The following is a 20,701-nucleotide window of genomic DNA, read 5'->3' as shown; positions in this document are numbered from 1 at the left end:
ATACAAACTCCTTTCCTAAAATCTATTCTTCAAGTTGTTCTGGGCAAGTATATTGCAAAACTCACCTTCAATGACAGAATTTTTTTTTTTTTTAATAGGCAGCGATGCTGTTGACAGAGCTGATGACATGGCAATTTTGTATACTTTAGGTTTTTTACAAAGTAAAATGCCGCTAGCTCTGGAACAGATCTCTAAAACCCAAGTGAGTGTAAGACATCTGTCAGCTTGGGCTAGGAGAAGACAGGCAGCTCTGCAAGAGCCTTCAGTGGAGTCAATGTTTCTGAAAAGCTAATAAAGCCGAGGGATAAAAAGAAATGTGCATAAGGTCTGTAACAAGGACCTGTTGTAGGAAGAATGATTCATGGGACTACTTTGGGACTATATGTCAGGACATCCAGGCTTAATTTTGGTTATGCCACAAACTACCTCTTTGCCAAAGAGATATCCTGCTTTACTTTATTTCTTGAAATGTAATTCAAAGGAAATGAACATTTTGATTTTCTTCCCAGCCAAAAGTATTTTCTAACAGAGTGAATAACTTTGAAAAAACTTGAAGTACTTTAAAGTTTAACTTAAAATCATATTTAAAAGCATGCAACGTCTTAATGAGTACTAATATTAACCTAAATCAAGAAGTAGATGTTGAACTCGGGATTTCTAAATACTTTCTTGTCACTACGCATTAGCCCTGGAGCTGACTGACTATTCCCTTCCAAGTTGCCCTAAAGAAGAGAACAAAATCATACTGGATTGCACAGCCTTTTTTTCTAAGTTATATGAGGTATGAAATCATAGAAGACTTTGATACATTTGAATCAAAAGATGGTCTTTTGACATTTTAGTCAAGAGGGCAAATGATTGGGTCATAACACAGAAATGCTATCTTAAAACTTCTTTCCACATGTGGATATGCACATTTTAATTTCATATTTTGTCTTAATTTACCTAAAATACCACAAAGTTTAGTGTTTCTAATATATTATTGTATTGCATCCTTCCAATGTAATAGAAATAAAAGTAGCTAGCAAAGACTGGAGTAGGAAAATAGCTGGCTAATAAAGGAGGAATCTTCCTCTAAATAAGGAGAATAAACAGTGTTCTGTAAAGTCCAATATTTTTCTGAATCATAAAATATTGTGGGCCTGTTAAAATCAGAAAGAAATCAACAAAGTAAGTGGAGAAAGCACTATTATAAGGAACTATTATAAGCAGTTCTCAGGTTTGACTTCTTTAACCCTGTCAAACCATAAACATTTTAACCCTTCCAGCAACCCTGAGTTTTGTCTTCAAACACACTCAGAAGAGAGGGCAAATCAGAGCTAAAGTGGCATCATTTGCTAGTGTTGCTGAAAGGGCAGTTATCTTTGTTCTCCTAGCGTACAATTCAAGTTGTTTCTGCCTTTGCTCAAAGACAATATCCTTATACTCAGTTGTTCACTGTGAGCAAATCACCAACTTTCTGAGCAAAACACACCAGTTTCTGAAGCTAATAAAAGACATTCACAGAGAAGTTCCCTGAAAACATATATATTAGATAGGATGTAAAATTCTGAAAGACTAGGAAGGTGCAATTCTATTTAGTATCCTCCAGCATAGGTACCAACAAACCAACAGCCTACCATTAACATAAAGGATGTTAGTTGGAGTGAAGTTACTTGAATTCTTTTGTGTAAGAGAAGAAAATGGAAGCAAGCAGGATCTCTAAATCCAGTCATTCTTCCAGTTTTCTGTTAGAGCTTATCTGCACAACCAACAATACAGAGACAATCAGGAAAGTTAAGAGAGATTAAATATATTAATAAACATTACATTACATGACTCGCATGACAACTATCACAAACAAAAGCTTCTGAATAAGAGCACTAGAAGTTTATTGCACTTTTCAGTTAATAATTTAGTTAATCAGTCTTAATTTTCCAGAATCACTGCATTATTTAAAACCTTCAGGATCTAGAATGAGATAGAACTACCATTTTCCGTATATCTGCCTTCTTTTTTCACATGTCAATTACCCCACTTAAGGCAACAGAAATATTTGTAGCAATCTATTATTCATTCATGCCTAGCGAGACAGACCACTATGAGTTTGTTTATTTGGTCCTAAGCCAAAGTACCATTTCATACTAAATAGTCCTAAAAATCTGCTTATGATTACAAATCTATTTCCTGTCTCCTCACTGGGATCCATGCCCTGAAACAGATCACTATTCTTTTCTATTCTTAGAAACTAATCACTTTTCAGATTCTATTACAGCAGCATATTTATTTTCTGGCTTTTAATCTCAATATTAAATATAGTTGTATAGTGTAGATTCAGTGTACAGGTAGGTTTCTGAAAGAAAAGCAAGATTTTTTTTCCAGAGGTACAATTGCAATAAGTTTGAAATTGTTGCTTGAATGGAGGCTGTTGGTCCTTCTCTTACAACATTAACCTTTCTATAAAACGTATTTTGCTGTTGCATTTGTCCTGATTTCCTTTGGGATAAACTGCTCTGAGTGTACCACAGGGTATGAAGTATACAAAAGTCTCTACTAGATCATGATGAAAGGCTCAGTATCCCAAGGCTCATTAAACTCTGAGCTTGGTGTTTGTGGTTCCCTGGGACAGGAACATTTTCATGGTACCAGACTATGCTTTGATACAGAAGCGTCACACAGCCCTGTATTTTGGGAGTACAGGCTTTAAGATTCTTTTTGTACAAAAAAATTGACTTTCATATTTTCTACTCACATTGAAGTCTGTTGTGGGTGTGGGCAAATGGTTCGTAGGAGAGAAACACCCCCCATATGTTCTGAATTTCAATTTAGTAAAAGTATAATTCGTTCAGCTTTGGTAAGGTCTCAGCTGGAATACTACATCCAGCTTGGGAAGCAATGATGATGAATGTCTAAACAAATTAATGTTGATTAGTCTAAAGAAAGAAGATTGAACAGATAACAGTCTTCAAAAAGCTAAAAGAGCTGCAGAGAGGAAAGGAAGTACCTGTTCTACATGTTGGATAAAACAAGAAGCTTCAGGATTAAAATGCATGAAGGAAGATTCAAAATAGATGTTAAGCAAAAAGTTTTTAACAGTGAGGTCTTGTTTCATTGGCAGTTCTTGAAACCTTCAATGGGAGAACAAGGTTGAAAAAGTGTCTGACAGGAACAACACAGGCTTCCCCAAAGAGGGCTTGATTCTAGTGTTAGCTTTCTTTTGAATTATCTGATTAAATTGTCTGTACATTTTTATTCTATAGTATGAATAAGACTAAAATATGCATAAAGTGGCACCTGCAGTACTAAATGCATACCTTTTAGCACACAGCTATAAACTTCAGTTACTCCTTTTAGATTAGCAGATGCACAAACTCATGGATATATACACTTCACAATCTTTTGCTGAAATTTTCAGAAAGGACTTATAAAATCATGTATTTATATGTTTGTTTCTTTCGGTTTCCTCTGTTTCTCACTGTCTTAAAATAGAAAGCCTAGTCTTTCAGTAAGGGCTAGGCAGCAGATAGAGAATTTTCAATAATACTTTCACCAAGTTATTAATAGAGCTACTATTAATCTAGGTCATGCTTGGAGAGGGCAAAGCAAAATAGAAATCCCCAAAACTTACTATCAAATTATTTATATATAACTATAATATGAAAAAGAACAAAGATCCACTCAAGTCAGTTCTTAATTCAGTTTACTGGGTAGATATTGTACAAACTGACTAATATCTAGTGTTGTGAGTTGGAGCCAAATAAGTTTTGGTTATGGAATGAAGAAGTTGAAAAAAAGGTCAGGCAGATATTGATTTTAGAGGTCATTTTAGATTCAATATATATTAGCATAAATCTCTTAGTCAACAGAGATAGCTATACATTAAAATATCAAGGCATAGTGTAATCCATTTCTTCCAGATTCCATTGTGATCACTCATCTATGAAAATCATTTTACTTTCACTGATTTCAAGAAAGTTAGTCCATTTACACCAGTTAAAAGTTTGTGCCCTTAATTCTATTGAGCATATGTCCTCATATCTTGAAGAGTGTTTCCCAGGTACCAGCTAGAATTTTGCTGTGATGATCCATGAAGAGAAAAACAAACAAACAAACAAACAAACAAAAAAACAAAAACAAAGAACCCCCCCCAAAAAAACAAACCACAAAACAAACCAAAACCAAAAGCCAAAATATTTTAAGCCGTTCTTGAAAGAGTCAATGATTAAAATGTCTGCTGTGTGAGCCTTTCCTTCAGCTTTTGTTGTTCTTGTTTTGTTCAATAGCCTTTCTCCTTCTTGTTTCCCCCCAAAATTGTGTTCCTCCACTCCAGGTTATCCTCAATGGAAAAGAAATTGGGCAAAATTGATTCCAGGTAGAATTCTACCAAACCCAATAAGATTTCACTGTAGATAAACTTGGCCTGTTTAGTTGAAAGATGGCTTTGACTCTACATTTAATTTTTCATCTTCTAAAGATTTAGCAGTCTATTTGCATTATATTTTGCTTTTTTGTTGTTGTTGTTGTTCAGCCAAAATATTATTTGTATTATCACTACCTATCAAGGAAAACACAATGTCATAATCATAAGCATCCTTTTTGACTTTATGTTTACTCATCCCTTGGTTCTTTTGGCCAGCAATATAGCTGGCCAATTTAATTACATACATACTATGATTTAGATATTTTAGTCCCCAAACAGTTCCAGGGTAACTAAGGAGCCAAAGCTTCTAATTAACAAAGATAATAGTTGATAAATTCCAAGACTTTTCCTCACCTTACAGCAGGTACTGTGCATTAAACTTCCATTCTCTGTGTTATGCTATTAATAGTACATATTATAAGTATTGTAAAAGCAAATACAAATAAGAAAAGAATAATGAACAAACTGTGACAGTAAAACATTGTACAGTTTTCCATAGGCTATCGACACTCATTTTTATTCTTTTTCCTCTGAAAGTTGAAGTCTTCTAGCCAGTGATTTCAAAATCAAGCAGCTTCATGTAATATAAATGTTTACAAATCAATGCAAGATCTACCAAATATTAAAAAAAAAAAAGCATAGCTCTATTTTTATAAAGATAACTTTTTGAATTTTTCTACCCTAAAATAATAGATCTGTGTTTCTCAAAGACAGACATGAGATCCAACATAAACTGCTGGGGCATTTTTGCTAAGCAAGCAAAAGAACAACAATAACTAATCAGTATGAAAGCAAATTTAAGCAAAAGGGTTGATAACTTAATTAAAATATAACATTTAACTTCATCTTCAGGAGGAAACAATGCATATATTTTAAGAGAAATTCAAATCAGCAGTCCACCAACAGGGTTTAAATCAATAATTGTAAACTTCCTGCAGGTAGATTACAAAACACAATAAATTCAATGCACTTGACATACATGTAATAGTGCTGTTTATCTAACTCCAGAGTCCAAAAGAAAAGGGTTCAACTTCTTTTTTTCCCCTTTCATTCAAAACTCATGACTATGGTGGACATGCTAATGACAAGTTTTAGATGAGATATTAATCTTTAATTGGCTTTTACTGAAAAATGTTCTATAGCTCGTCCACCCTTGTTTCTATTCCATTAAGGATTTAGGATATATAGGCAATGCAGACAATCCTGAAACTTCACCCTTCTCATTTATGATGAGCCAAGAAACACCTGTAAGTTAAATCACCTGGCAGGCACTAGAAGATTCCTGCCTCTATTTAATGCCATTATGGGGACCACACACCCATTTGTGGAAGAACAAAATTATCTTAAGGAGCAATAAGAAGGTCAGCAATAAATCCAGAATTCTTAGAGCAGCTATGCTGCTAGCTGTTTCAAGAAAAACTTCACAATGTTTTAGCTGTAACGAGTCATGATTAGAGGACAGTGCCTTTCCACCAATGTTACCAGCTATCTATAGTGTTACATTATAAAATTTCCTTCTCTACTCATGAGATAATTTGTATTTCTCCTTGGTCCTTTGCTTAACTCCTGATTACAAATGCTTTTTTTTTTTCTTAATTAATTCTCTAATTTCATTGATGCTGTTTATCAATTACTATAAAAATATAATGTAACTTCTTTCTTGACAGTGAAAAGTTCCTTTTTTTCTAGATAATGATGTAATATTCTCTGTAAGTTCCAAAGCTTGTTTGGTATGTAGTAATATTAAAGTTTTATCTAACTCACCAAAACCTCTTTAACTGCTTAGTAAGTTTCAGATTTACTTCACTAATAAATATTTTCTAGTATGGAATCCCCATACCTGAAATATTTTTAAATGCACAACTTCCTAAGTATAGAAGACAAATTGAAACGATAGCTGTACATATATATGTGTGTGTGTATATATATAATTTCCTCCTATATTCTGTTTGCAATGATTAGCTCATGCAGCCTCTTTTGCTAACTTTTAACCCTTCGAAATAGCTGAATACCACACAATAATTTTAGACTTTTACTGGACTACCTTACTCATTTTTTATACTGGCTTAATTTCTCTCTTCAGACTACATTCCTTAACAATCTCTCCCTTAAATTCCTGCTGCTTCTTTTGTTTTACATAAATGAGAGGGATTTTTTTGTTAAGTATACGTTAGATGTGAAGAGGAAGAAGAGGAGGAGGAAGAGATTTAGTGAAGTGAATAGTATAAACATTTTTGTCATGGATATTTCTCTTCATATTTTATGTCATATTTGCTACTCCTGTATTGACCAGTATTTAAAACCCTCTTATTTGTACTTGACCTGCTTCGTAGTCAATATTAATTCCTTCGCTGTTAGTTCCATTGATTTGGAAAACAGTTCTAGGGATTAAAATTCATTTGAAACTGCATGAAGATATCTCTAGAAATTACGCTATGGATATAACCTATTTTCAATAGAGATGATGTGGGTTAGGGCTGATTCTCCTTTCTTTTCTTCTTCTTTTGGAAACTGTTGTGAGAGGAAATAATTATAAATGTATTTGCTCTTGCTACTTAATCCCTATTTGAAAATCATAATTCTCTGTTAGGGATACCATAATCACGATCAGTAACTAACAATGATGTTGAATAATCATCACTGTATTTTTGTTGTAACAATTCATTAAGGGTGTAAAGAAATGTTTCATTAGACATTCTGCTCCATCCCACTGGGAAGAGGGCTGGAGGAAACATCTTGCTGTGTACTGAGTTCAACTCAGAAAGGAGCACAAGCACAAAGACAGGGGAAAATCATGGCTGTTGACTCATTCTTCTTTACAGAATGAATGAGAAAGCAATAATCAAAGCACTGTTGAATCTTTATCAGCATTGGTTAAAAGATATGATCACGTAAGAATACAGGATTTCCTCCCTCTGCCCTGCATGTCAACTCTGCTTCTTACATGTCAAGACAGGCCTTTGTCAGAGCTTCCTTGCACTTGATAATTCTTTAAGTAGAAAAAATAGATGGAAAGCAGCACAGTGTAAGCAATGAACCTTGCCACGAATATATTCGGTCTGTTGCAGTACTGTCCAATTCTTAGCCACTGCTAAATTCTCAGAATAAAATAAAAAAATAATAAAAAATCATCATCTATGGGACTTCTGTATCTTGTACAAAAGGAAACAAGCCATATTTAATGCACTACAAAATGCCACTAAAAGCATGTAGATAGGACATAGACGAGTTTTTCCTAATTTCAAACATAATCAAGCTCTTTGAACTTAAAATTAACCTGTGTTCAACATGTGCTATCAGATTCTTGCACTACTACCTGAGTTATATACCTGCTTTGTAATAGACATTTAGCTTAGCACTAGATTTTTAATGAGTTAATAGATTAGAAGCAAAAGAGATTCTCAAAGCCTACAATTAAATGAAAGAGGGTTTGTCTTCAGAGATCAAGGCAGTTTGTTAGGAATGAAAGGTATCTTTCAACCAGGCTTTTCATATAAGACAGGTCTGTCCAACAAAATCTAAAATGACATAAAAAGGAACTATTTCCACTAAAGCCACCTCTCCTTCCTAAAGAATCACTGATTCCTAGACAGCCTAGACAACTTTATTTCTCTCCCAGATACTTTTTATATATATATATATATCCTGTGGGGTCTAGTAGTTCAGTACAGCCAAGCACTTTCATATTTCCCTACCGGCTGGGTTCCCTGCATTAATATCCCAATGGGATATAGTGTTACTGAACTGCTTCTGCTGCATTTTACAGGTGAAAAAGAAAAAAATATTCTATTTTCTGTTAAGGGAGAAGAAAGAACTTGATTTCAGTTACCTAATATTTAAAAAAAATTGTCTGAAAAGTTGAAACAGTTGTCCATCTTTATCAGCTTTGAGGTAGGATTTCATCCTCTTTATCCAGTAAATAATTTAGGTTTTTAAAGTAAGCCTTAGGCACCTAAATTTTGCCTACATGCTCAACTGTGCTTCTGAAAAGCCCCATCTAGATGCAACTCTGAAAGTGCTTCTCTTCTCTTTCTCTTCTGAGTTATACTATATTTTCCACCATTTGGAGTGTACTGGTTTCAGCTGGGATAGAGTTAATTTTCTTCATAGTAGCTAGTATGGGGCTATGTTTTGGATTTTTGCTGAAAACAAACACAGGGGGAAGAAGAAGGAAGAGAGGGACATTCAGAGTAATGTTTTTTGTCTTCCCAAGCAACCGTTACACGTGATGGAGCCCTGCCTTCCTGGAGATGGCTGAACATCTGCCTGCCCATGGGCAGTGGTGAATGAATTCCTTGCTTGGCTTGTGCACGTGGCTTTTGCTTTCCCTATTAAACCGTCTTTATCTCAACTCATGAGTTTTCTCACTTTTACCCTTCTGATTCTCTCCCCCATCCCACCAGGGGGGAGCGAGCAAGCGGCTTAGCTGCTGGCTGGGGTTGCACCGCAACATGGAGGAACGGCCTAAGTAGGGTGAATTTGACACACAATATTTTGAGTAAGCATATGCACTCTCCATGGCTATTGCTGAAGTATTACCTCTGAGAAACCACAGGAGGAAGCATAGTTCTGTAGAAGGGTGCTCTGACAGTTGGAGCCTGGTCTGCAGTGCTCTTCCTAGCACATATCACAGGGTTGCTCAGCAGAAATGTAAACACCACCATGAAATAATGCATAGCCTCTTTTTTTTTGTTGTTGTTAGTTTTGGGGTTTTTTCTCTCCTAGAAAGTGGGAGGTATGCATTTGAAATTGCTTATGGGACTTGAAAAGAGGTGCCTTGGTCAAGTGTTTTAACTGCTGAGCTCTAACACTGCAAGCAAAGGCAATTATGGACTTCCATTCAGGCTTAATTTTTTTATTTATTCTGTGACTCTAAACTTTTTTGCACTTTTTTGCCATGTGTCATTCTTCCAAGCTGTTCTGTGTGGAAATTACTCTAGTGAAAATACACAATTCCATATAGCTGAAGGGGACCACCTGCGCAAAGTAGCAGAGGCTCTAAATCCTTACATATTCCACCCATATGGATGGTTTTTACTAATATACTGCACTTCCTTCAATTTTTCAGTTGGATTATTTTATTATAAATTAAACCTCCAATGCTCCTTTATGTGGAATTATTTCTCCTGTCATGCTTCCATTAGCTATTGTACTTAAATAGGTACTTAAATTAATGAAAGGAAATATGCAGCAAGTTAGCCATAAACTCCTTTAATGCATTGCAGTATATGGAGGCCCAGGTTTCTCATGACTACTTCTATCCCAGAATGCTTTAAGATGAACTGTACTAACCACCCATCACAGTAATCCTTAGTACCTCTGAAAGTCCAATTCTCCACTAGTCTATAAAGTAGTAAGATGAAGTAGAGGAGGACAGATTATGTTGAACTGTTAACTGTAATATGGGATAAATGGGTTTGTAAACCTTCTATTATATAATGCAGTAAGATCTATATAGAAAAGACAAATTGAAAATGAAGAAGTAAATAATTGTAAAGTAAACTTTAAAGTTAATTTTAGTAAATATATTTTTATATATAAATTATATATGCATATATAAATTAAGTAAAAGTAAATCCCAATGTGTAAGCTAAAAGTATAATTTGTGAATACACAAAGTTTTATTTATAAGGACTGATTGTCAGTATTGCTGATTAGCTGTAACCCTTAGAGTGTTTTAGTAGATCTGCTAGAAACCTCTGAAATAGCAGGCTCACAAGTATATTACCTGTGCAATCTCTCATGAGCTTAAAAGCAATTGATACTAATAATACAGCACTCAACAACACTGCAGACTAAAAGACTGCTCCCTTACAAAGCAGGTGCAAAGAATACTTGAGCCAGTAAGAAATATTCAAAAGGGAATCAAACACTTTCTTGCAGTTATAAAGGAACATATTTGTACCAAAAAGATTTTCCTAAAGTTTACAGGTAGCAAGCACCAGTACCTCTTCCTATGCATTTAGTTCATGGGTCAGTCATTCCACAGGGTCCCCAGTAGGAACAACAACATTGTTCTGGAGGGGCTGAGGGGACACACAGTTGAGAGGGATCATTTGACAGCTAGATCCAGTTCTAGCAATCATGAAGCACGCGCACAGTCTGTTCCAGAAGAGCTCACAATACATCTACACTCTCTATATTCAGACTCCTATAGATCATAAAAAAACAGACTATGACAATTTTAAGACCCACAAGAAAGGCAAACTGTAATGCACTATTGGAAGACAGCAGAAAAAAAATCAAGACCATTACCAAAATTCTATAACTATATGGGAAGAAGGAACCTGGTGTGCCTGCTAGCACACATTTCATAAACCATATTAGGTACAGAGGCAATAGTTCATGCTATACAATCCATGCTAATTTGCAATAAAGTACTTCTGACTGTAAAATTTTCTCAAGAATTAATTTTAACTCAGCCAGCTTTTCCAGGCATTGAACATTTCCTTAGTTACAACAGAAACAGAATTAGGTTAATTCTTCAAAGCAATTCAAAATTCCCCATAATTGACTACTATATCTCTAAAAATGAGATAAGGAAAAAATATGGAGGTGGATTTCATATAATCCATGTAATTCAAATAAACCAAATAATTCATGCAATAAAAGATACATCAGACTCAGATGGAAGGATTTATTACTTTCCTTGCAATTTACATACCTTAATAGAAGAATTTTTTGCAGACTATTTTAAAATTCCTGAGGATTTCACGGGAGATGTTGCAAACCCAGGTTAACACAAGTTTAGAAATAATGGATGAACTTTACTATACAGTCAAATAGGTGGACAGATGAATGGTTTTAGGAAAGGAGGAGCTTGCCAGATCTCCTTCCAGAAGACAGGTAAATCCATTCTGTAACTTACCAGATTTATCAGAATCTTATGAAATAGTGAAATTGTCTAGAAAACATATTTACCTTTTTTCTGACAAGCTCTATTGTTAATCTTTAATTTTTCTAACAAGATGAAATTGTATTATGGGCTTGCCTAAATTCCCTAAATTACTTATTTATTTTGGTAAAAAATTTGGGTTTGTTTTACATATACTTGAGTAACTGGATCCACTATTTTTGATTGGCTGACACACACACACCACCATCCCCAATCCTGTCTTCTTGAATGGTTTACAGAAACTTGTGGTATTCACAAAGAGAAAGCATCCATTTTGCAACGTGCCATGTAAAACACCTTGTAAATATTCTTATTAAATGTCATGACCCAGATTTCCTAAAAATGTGTTTAAAATAGATTATTTTTAATGTATTTTTACGTTTACAAAAATACATTACTATGTAATGTCTACGTTATTTTTACACAAGAGTAGTTTTAGCATTGCCACAGAAAAATGTAAGATTCCCCACACCACCCACAGCAATGTGACTCAGTATAATTACAGAGACACCAGTAGTAATGTCAAGAAGATATTCACTTGTTATGCCTATCTAATTACTGGCTTGCATTATATGATTGTCAGCAGTGCTGCCAGTTGGTGTCATTATGGCAAAATGACAACATCATAGTGTGGACAACTGGCCTCAAATGGCTTATTTTATATACACTGAGGAATAGCCATCTCTAATGATAATTTCTGTTAATTTAGTCTAGATTTGAATTTGTTAGATAAAAAAGCAGTAACACCAGCGTACTCTGACATCTCTAAAACGTACATTCCTCTATAAGAACTGGGTGGGCTGAAAATCAACACTGCACCATATGATTTGTACCACATGAAGTTTTGATGGTTTGGGGTGTTTTTCCTTCACTTTGCTCACTTAATATACATTTCCCTGCTGCCTAAACATACAGTACTTCATCTCTGTGTGAAAGTACATTCCTGGCTTTGTAAGTATTTTTCCACCACTCTACTTCCTCTACATGAAGTGAGTCTGTGACTCACAGGTTAGGTCTCAAATACAGCTTCAGTAGCTTTTGGAAGAAGTAAATAATCTTGTCTTTGAGTCCTGTGTTGCTATTACCAGTGCCTGAGCTAATAATTTCAAAATTCCCTTGAAACTATGCAGTTAAATGTCCACATTCTTTATTGGACCCCAGCACCTCTTACTGTGAGACAACATCTGAAGGAATTCCCTAATCTGCAAGAGACCATATGGGTATGCCTTTGAGTTGGATATGTATTCAGCATAATGAGAGGGAATCTCTTAATAACCAAGAAATGGGTAAGACAAGTCTGCATGGCTGAGAATTGATAGGAAGGATTTAGCGGCTAAAAAACAACTAAAATGTCAATTCTCTGGCTACAAAAGCAGTGGAGAAATTAATTTTCAAAAAACTCACTTAGTAAATAAATTGCCTTAGCTCATTAGTAACTAGTGAATGAGTGAGCTGACTGGCATTCTTAATCAAATAGGACCTGAGATACATATGAAAGAAAATCACCACTCACAACTAGAGCCCTTAGGAAAAACCTCAGTCCCAGACTTGAGAATGATATCTGTCATCCTTTGCAAGCCCACAGGACAAATGCAAATACAGACTCAACAAAAATTGTGAAAATTATAACATAATAAACTTTTAAAAATATCCTTCCTTCTCTCTATCTCAACAGAGAAAAATACATTTTATTCTACTGACCATTGCTCACAAGTTTAAACTATGGTGCAATTATAAATTTACAAAAGTTTTTTCTTCTTAGTCCTGCAATTTAATGTGCTTGCCCTTTCCTTGTTCAGTTCTGCAGAATCTCTTCTCCTTTACCTTCTTTCATGTTTTCAAAGGTAGCACAGAATTTCAGTTTTCTGACTGCCTCTCTGATGCATGTAGAGAATAGGACAGCTTCTAATTAAAGCCAATTGTAGTATGAAGCCTGACCTACAAGGTCACCCCAGTAGATACATCACTCATACATTGTACCACAGCAGTTATGCTTCAGTATATGTACAGCTTTTATGAAGTTCCATTTTGTAATGGTGTTGGACATAGTAAATATTTGGATACAATAATTAGAAGTAGCTGCAGCTAACTATAAATACATATTTATGAATCATGCAATGCATACCCAAAAAGATATGATGCACAGTGTTTGTAGTTGTGTGATGGCAGAGTTCCTAAGCATCTCTTAGTATTGGGTAGGATGTGCGTGAAATTCTCACCTCCCACTATCCTGTCTTACACTTTCACTCCAATTCTTACAGGAAAAGCAAGAGTCTAAGTATGGCAATAGTAAAATGATCAAAGAACATACAAGCCTATAAACATTTTTCAGGACAAAAGGATTAACAAATAGAAAAGCCATCGTACCAAATCTGGTTTTTCAAGTTCTGTAAAAACCTAGCCCTGGAAAAGTCTGTATCTGCAGTATTTTTCTTTTCCCAGCACAAATTTGGAATCCTACCAGTAAAGTAAGTTTAAATAAACCAGTTATAATGCAAGTTGAACTAGTTCAGCTGAAGGATGGAAGGAGGGAGGGAAAAAAAAAAAAAAAGGAAAAGAGAACCTCACTCCTTGCTTTTCTTATGCACTAGGTAGCCCATATTCGCTTACCTGTTAAACAAATTACCACTGCTAAAATCGAGACATTTGCTCATCTGTCAGTCCAGGTCTTTCTGGAAACAATATAAGAGTGTGGAGCCTCAGGGGTCTTCTGAGAGACACAGTTGCGCTAGAGTTCCCTCCCCTGGGATGTGGAAGAATGTTGAGTACTTTGCACTGGTCTGCGATGAGATAGCAACTCACTTGATCCCTCTCTTCCCCTTCCTGGTCTTTACTTGTTTATAGAGACAAGAGCATCTCGGTTACTCATCCATCCTGTCCCTTCCAGTATAATCCACATAGCATCCATTTAGTCCCACAGGGGATGAATTTGGTAGGACTGCACAGCTGTGAGGATATAGACAATATTCCTCACTATTGTCTCCCTCATATTGGCTTGCTGCATAAATTTCAGACAAGCAGAAGGAATTTCTCTAATGCTAAATAATGCTAATGCATGTGAGTAGCATATGGTTTTGTGTTTTCTTTGTTAAATAAACTCGTCAACCCTGTGTCTCTTTAAAATGCCTGTCTGTGAGATGGCACCAATTCACTTACTTGTATGTTAAAAGAGTACAGTGGTGTGCTAATAACAAATTAGCATATGAATACCACTTAGATGACATAAGATTAACATAAAAATGAATTGCAAAATTCTGGAATGCACAAAGAATTTGCATCATGCTGTCAAATTTCAAGATTGCATTAAAATATAATCCTAAAATTAAAACTGCACACAGTATCATTGCATGTCAACTTTCTTTTTACCTCGCAGTATAGTAAGTGTCCAGTATTCCTGACTAGTACACTATGGTGATGACAGGGATAGAAAGAGTAGGAAGTTCACACAGTATTGCATTTAACTCTAGCTGGTGTGAGAAATTGGTATTTTTTTTTTCTTTTACAAAAGCAAGCAGAAAAGAAGAATAAAAGAAAAGGATTACCCTATTGTAGCAAGAAGATAACTTATTCACTTTCTCCCTCACTTTAATGTGCAAATCAATCCTCATGCTGTTCTTTGCCAGTTTCCACCGTATTAGTCACCCTGGAACAACAGGGAGCTCTCCTGCTGCTCCACCTGGCATTGGCTGAGGATCAAATGGGGTCATCTGTCAAATAATATATGAGAAATAAATTGATGGAGGTCTTCCAAGGGGTGGAACCACTTGCTAGTTGTGTAGGTAAATTACAATGAAACAATGTAAGGCTCATTAGTTTGTTAATGAAGATTATTAAGTAGACAGTGTACATACTCAAGGTCATTTTTGGACTCTTTTCTAGATGCCTGCTCCAATTCTCACATAAGCCATACTTATACAAATAAGAATGATTTTATTTCAGGTGGCTGAAATTCTCTGAGGTGGATTCTAGTTTAAGGGTTCACTTCATAGATCTCAGATCTCATTTAGACCAAAATAGTTTTGAATTTTAAATGGCTTCTGGCAAAGATTTTTTTTTTTTTCCTTCACAGTTAAACACACCATTTGGGTTTTCAAAATCACTTCAGAGTTTTTTAGAATTCCCCGGAAATCTTATCTGCACTTGAAAAAGAAACTTGTGCACATACCTGTAACAAAATGTCAATGCAAAGGAGAAGTTGCCCAATTCCAAGCATCTTTTTAACTTGTACTCCATCTTGATTCAATTTGATAACTCTCCTGAAAGCTGTTATCTTTGCTATTAACTCTTCTTTACCATTCTGTTATTTTACATTAAAGTATTCTCTTTTCAAATGCAAATAGCCACTCACCGTCACTGAAATGTATTTATATGGGAGTCCTGAATGCAGGCAATAAAATATTCTTTGTTCACAGCAAATCAAGCACAATTAAGCAAGTTTACGTGTGTACTGATGTCAAATCTTTTGCTCTAATATTCCAAGACTATCAGCTAGTCTCCTCTCTGACTTTTATAAATATGTACAGTATTATTGCAGTGATCTATCACAGTAATCTGGAACAACTTAGTGCATATCTCAGCTAGAACATCAGTTTTGTTATGCAGAACACTAATTCGTTTAGAAATTCTCTCATGCTTAATCAAATTAAGCACAATATCAAATAACCTCACTGAATTCAATGATTCACCCACATCTCCTGTGGGAAACAATTAAAGCTACTTCCCTTGCCACATAATTCCTTAGCAGCTTTGAAGGCTACTCACATTTTCAAAGAGAAATAAATTTAGATTCTTCAGAAGATCTGCATGGATACTGGATCCTTATGTGTGATCTATACATGTGATCTATTTTTAGGGATAATTTAATAGCCTTTTGATTGAAATAATGAACTATTTACTGCAGTTATGAATGCAGCATTACTATAAGTGCAATAAGACTGGCAAAATCATGAAAATCATGTTTTGTAAAACAGAGTCACTAAAGGAATCAATATAAGAATAGTGTTTCACAGAAACAGAGCAAATGCCTGTGGTTCAAGAACATATGACAGTACTTTTTGCAGGCAGTAAGCACACTTGACTTATTGCACGGATTTACTTTTGCTGGGTGCTGAAGGAATTACAGATCTTCCCAAAGCAAAGTTTTGACTCCATATAGAACAGTAAACAGTAAATGACACAATACTTGTAAGTATAGATAGAATAGGCATCTGTATCTTCAAGGGCATAAAGCTCTAATGTTTGGCACCAGCTGAGAATCCAGATTAAAAAATTTTATTTGATTTTACTTCTGTCAGCTACATCTTCCATTTACAGCAAAAGAAGATGTAGATGAAGACATCTTCACTTGTGTCATGAGAAATTTCTGGGTTTATGGGCCACATTCAGTATATCAGAGAGCATCAAGATTGGTGCAACTTTCAGTTTTGTACCTCTCCAAGAATATCATTAAGAACATGACGCCCTCTAGTGTAACCCTCCCTAGGTAAAAACAAAACTAAGCAAAACAAAACAAATCCCTCCCCCCAAACAAATAAACCAAAACAGTAAACCAGGACTCTCAGATCTTCCTCCAATTCCATTAGCATTTGTGTTCAGAGGTAACAGTGTGCTGTCTTGGAGCTACAGATCCTTGAATTGTGGGTTCCTCACAAAGTAGCTGGGGCTATTCCCATTTCACTTAATATTGTATGAACTCATACACATATTTACTCAGACCAGCCCAGTGCCACTGTTGAAAATGAGGTTATTTTCCTTCCATTTAAAAGGAAAATGACGATTCATTGTTATCCTGCATATTTAAAAAATAGTACCTCCTCCTACCTTCTTAAAGTTTTGTGCAAATTAAAGAGGGACAAAATAAGCACTTGAGTGCTTATTTTAATAATCTATGCATATTTCCAGAAAGTATTGCCTGCTGTTTATTTCTGACACTTGGAATACCTTACCTACAGATTTTCATATATCTCTGTCTTCTCTTACCAAAACTGTTAATAAAGCTATGTATTTTGCAAAGAAACTTTACCAATACCCAGGGTCCCCTTGCCCCAGACGTTACCATTCTATGGGATTTTCAGACTTGATCACATTTGTACAATATATCCCTCCAAGGGGAAAAAGGTCTCTCTGAAAAGATACATTTCCCCGTCTACTGTGTCATGATTGTTCATTTTTGCAGTCAAAAAGTTAAATAAATGTTGATGGCCTTATGGGTGAGCTTTTCATCTGAATTTCACTCTTTCTTCTTTTTATGCTACATAACTTTCCATCAGAAACAGCTGGGTAATAGGAAAAAGATCATATTAAACTTTTTTTTTTGCGTATGATATTTTATGACAATACAGCAAGAAAAAAAAATATGCATTTGCTTTATCAAAGTTACATAAAACCAAGATGCATGTGTTTGCATATGTTTGACTTGACCACATACCAAGAAATGCAGAGAAAGTGAGAAAATCAAATGCAGAAATCTTTGCTAAGGTACAATAGCTGCTGATTTCTATGAACATTATGAGTGAGTAAAGGCTAAATAATAACTGAGCTTGAGAGCTGGCATTACTCAGTCCCTACTACTTTCCAGTGATAAACGTAAGGCTAGATAATGTTGCCCCCTATAATTACTTTATCAAGATATACATGTACATATTTCAGCCTTTATCTGTATAGGCAAACTAGTCTTAAGTTTTGTTTCAGGTTTCTTGTTTATCTCCATAAATTTAAAATAATCAAAATGTATGAATTTATTATACAATTCTTTCAGCCCGTGATGCAACAGATATTCTTTACTTTGTTCTTTACATAAGCATTAATGAAAATTCAGTGTACCAAAGGAGACTGGTTGGCTCAGGGAACAGTCAATGAGAAGTGGATACTTTCAACATTAGGTCATCAGTTAGATTCTAATTTGGCTTGGTACTCTTACTTATATATTACTGCACCGTTACTGCTATTAGTCTTGTTTGGTAATGTGAGCTGCAAAACTGTCCATGAGTTACTGGAAAATCCTCAACTTGTGTACGTTGTTTGAAGGAAATAAAATATGTTGTGCCAAGAAGTTGGGAACAAATAAGGAAAGTGCAAACTGCAAAACCTCTCTCTCTCTACACACACACGCACATATATGAAGATCCAGAAAAAGAGGGTGTATTTAAAAAGCACCTTTAATTACTTACTGATGACTGTCTGCATGACTGGACTGTTAAGGGTGAGAGGAGGAAGAAAGAAACTCCACTAATATCCTGAGTGTCCTAACCAGAACTTAATTTCATGATCCTGAAGAAACATATTAGGTTCACATATAGATAGATTAATCTAGATAAAACTACATTCATTGTGGGGAAAAAAAAAAAACAACAACAAAAAAACCTATAGCAGCAAGGAGTATGAAAAATGTACAGATTGTACTTAGCCATCTAAAAGTGTTTAATTCTGGAATTCATTTAAACTTGCTGGTATTAGATTTCATTAATTTGTATTGGTAACGACCATCACAAAAAAAAAGACAGTAATCAAATAACATTGATGAGGCTGAGTCAGTAATGAATTATAGCCTTAATGTAATATAAAGAGTTAAAAATTATTACTAGAATTAAGTGTCAGAATAAAAATTAAGAAAACAACATTCGGTAAGGATCAGGTGATGAAAGAGCAGACCTTGAACAACAGCAATAACAGAATGGGTATAAACAAAATTATGGATAACAAAGAAGATGTGGGTTTGCAGTACAGCAATTGTTTGGATTACAGGGAAGGAGATCTACTGGAGTTCATGCTAAGCATGCACTGCTGTTGATTATCACAAACAAATTCCTTACAGAATCAATGAACAGTGAGAGTATGATGCAATCTACAAAATTTTTAGATATGGAAATACCAGTATGGCATTATTGCAGGTAAACATTTTCTCCAGTGCATTCTTTAGTAAAGATGAGCCCATATTCCTGTCCCCTCTTGACAGGGCTAAGACAAATTTTCTAACAGGATGCGGTGCAGGAGTTGATCTACTCCCCTTACTCTGGCATTATCTCTTCCAAGAATAACAGAAAGCAAAAATAAAGAAAGAAAAAGAGAAGAAAAAGAATAAAATGACTAGTCTCAGATGTTACACTGTCTTCCTTTGGGAGAAGAGTTCTTCTTTTTGGAGGGAGCATGCCAGTACAATAATTAAACATCCCTCACCAGTTGTTAAGACACTGGTTCATAATCTAGCCCATCTCCCGTTTGAAGCAGCATGCAGGGTTTTTAAGAATAAGAGTAGTTTTGCCCTTTGTTAAAATCACAGGTCAACTCTCCTCTCAGACCACTTGTCCTTTGAGAGTGGTTACTCTCCTTGTAAGGACTCTGGTATGCTTTGCTGACACAGTAAAGTCACACTACTTTAGGTCATATTATCTCTTGATGCATAATTGTCTGTTGCAAGTCCTATAGTTTCTTCATAAAGAACTGACGCTAGAAGAAATGAAATAAAATTCAAAAAATAAGTTAACCCAGAGAACTTGCTGATAATGGGATCTGCTATGACTATGAAACAGCTTTCTACAGAAAGTCACAATAATCTAGTTATTCAAAGAATGCAAAAATAGATGACCCTCGAAAACAGAACTGTCTTTCTTCAAGCTGGGTATGCTGGACTGCCTGGTCTATTTCCTTGGCAGTTCCAAGAACATACAGTTCCAAGAATTTCATGAAAAGTCATTGACAACTACCAGCGGATTTGCAATATACTAGGTATTATAGCTAAATAATACAGATAAAAGGGTGCCAACAGACAGCCTTATAATGAAGTAAAAGGGAGTTGGAACTATTTGTTCAAGATCTTTAGTCAGTGGTAACACCAGAATTCCAGCCCAGTTCCATCTTCACTACAGGAGTCCCTTCATCACCTTTTCCTGGTTGCTAGCCTAATTCCGGTATAAGAAATCAGCTTTAAAAGAAAGAAGATACTAAAGTTTGGAAGAAAATGATGAATTGATGTTTAACATGAGACTTTGAAAATAAAATAGAAAGTATGACACATGCAATAGTATGTTGTTTTGTAGTCTATCTGAAGCCATTATGTATGTTATGCAAGTTTTAAGATAAGTTGAAAAGAAGAGTTAGTATGCTTAAACATTCATGCTTTAGCAAAACCTGCCCAATATCATAGAATACCACCCCAAATAGTATTAAAAAAAAAAGTACTTGAGTAAAATAGCAGGCGAATGTTTCTGCATTAGACATAGTTAGTAAGTGTACAGGCCCAACCCAAAAGAAGCTGCTTGTGGTGGGTTGACCCTGGCTGGAGGCCAGGTGCCCACCAGAGCCGCTCTCTCACTCCCCTCCTTCACTAGACAGGGGAGAAAAAGTATAATGAAAAGCTTGTGGGTCGAGATAAGGACAGGGAGAGATCACTCACTAATTATCGTCACGAG

This window comes from Grus americana, chromosome 7 (assembly GCF_028858705.1).
Source record: "Grus americana isolate bGruAme1 chromosome 7, bGruAme1.mat, whole genome shotgun sequence".
In the NCBI taxonomy this organism is placed as follows: domain Eukaryota; kingdom Metazoa; phylum Chordata; class Aves; order Gruiformes; family Gruidae; genus Grus; species Grus americana.
The sequence above is the reverse complement of the archived record's forward strand: the minus strand, read 5'-3'. Positions refer to the sequence as shown.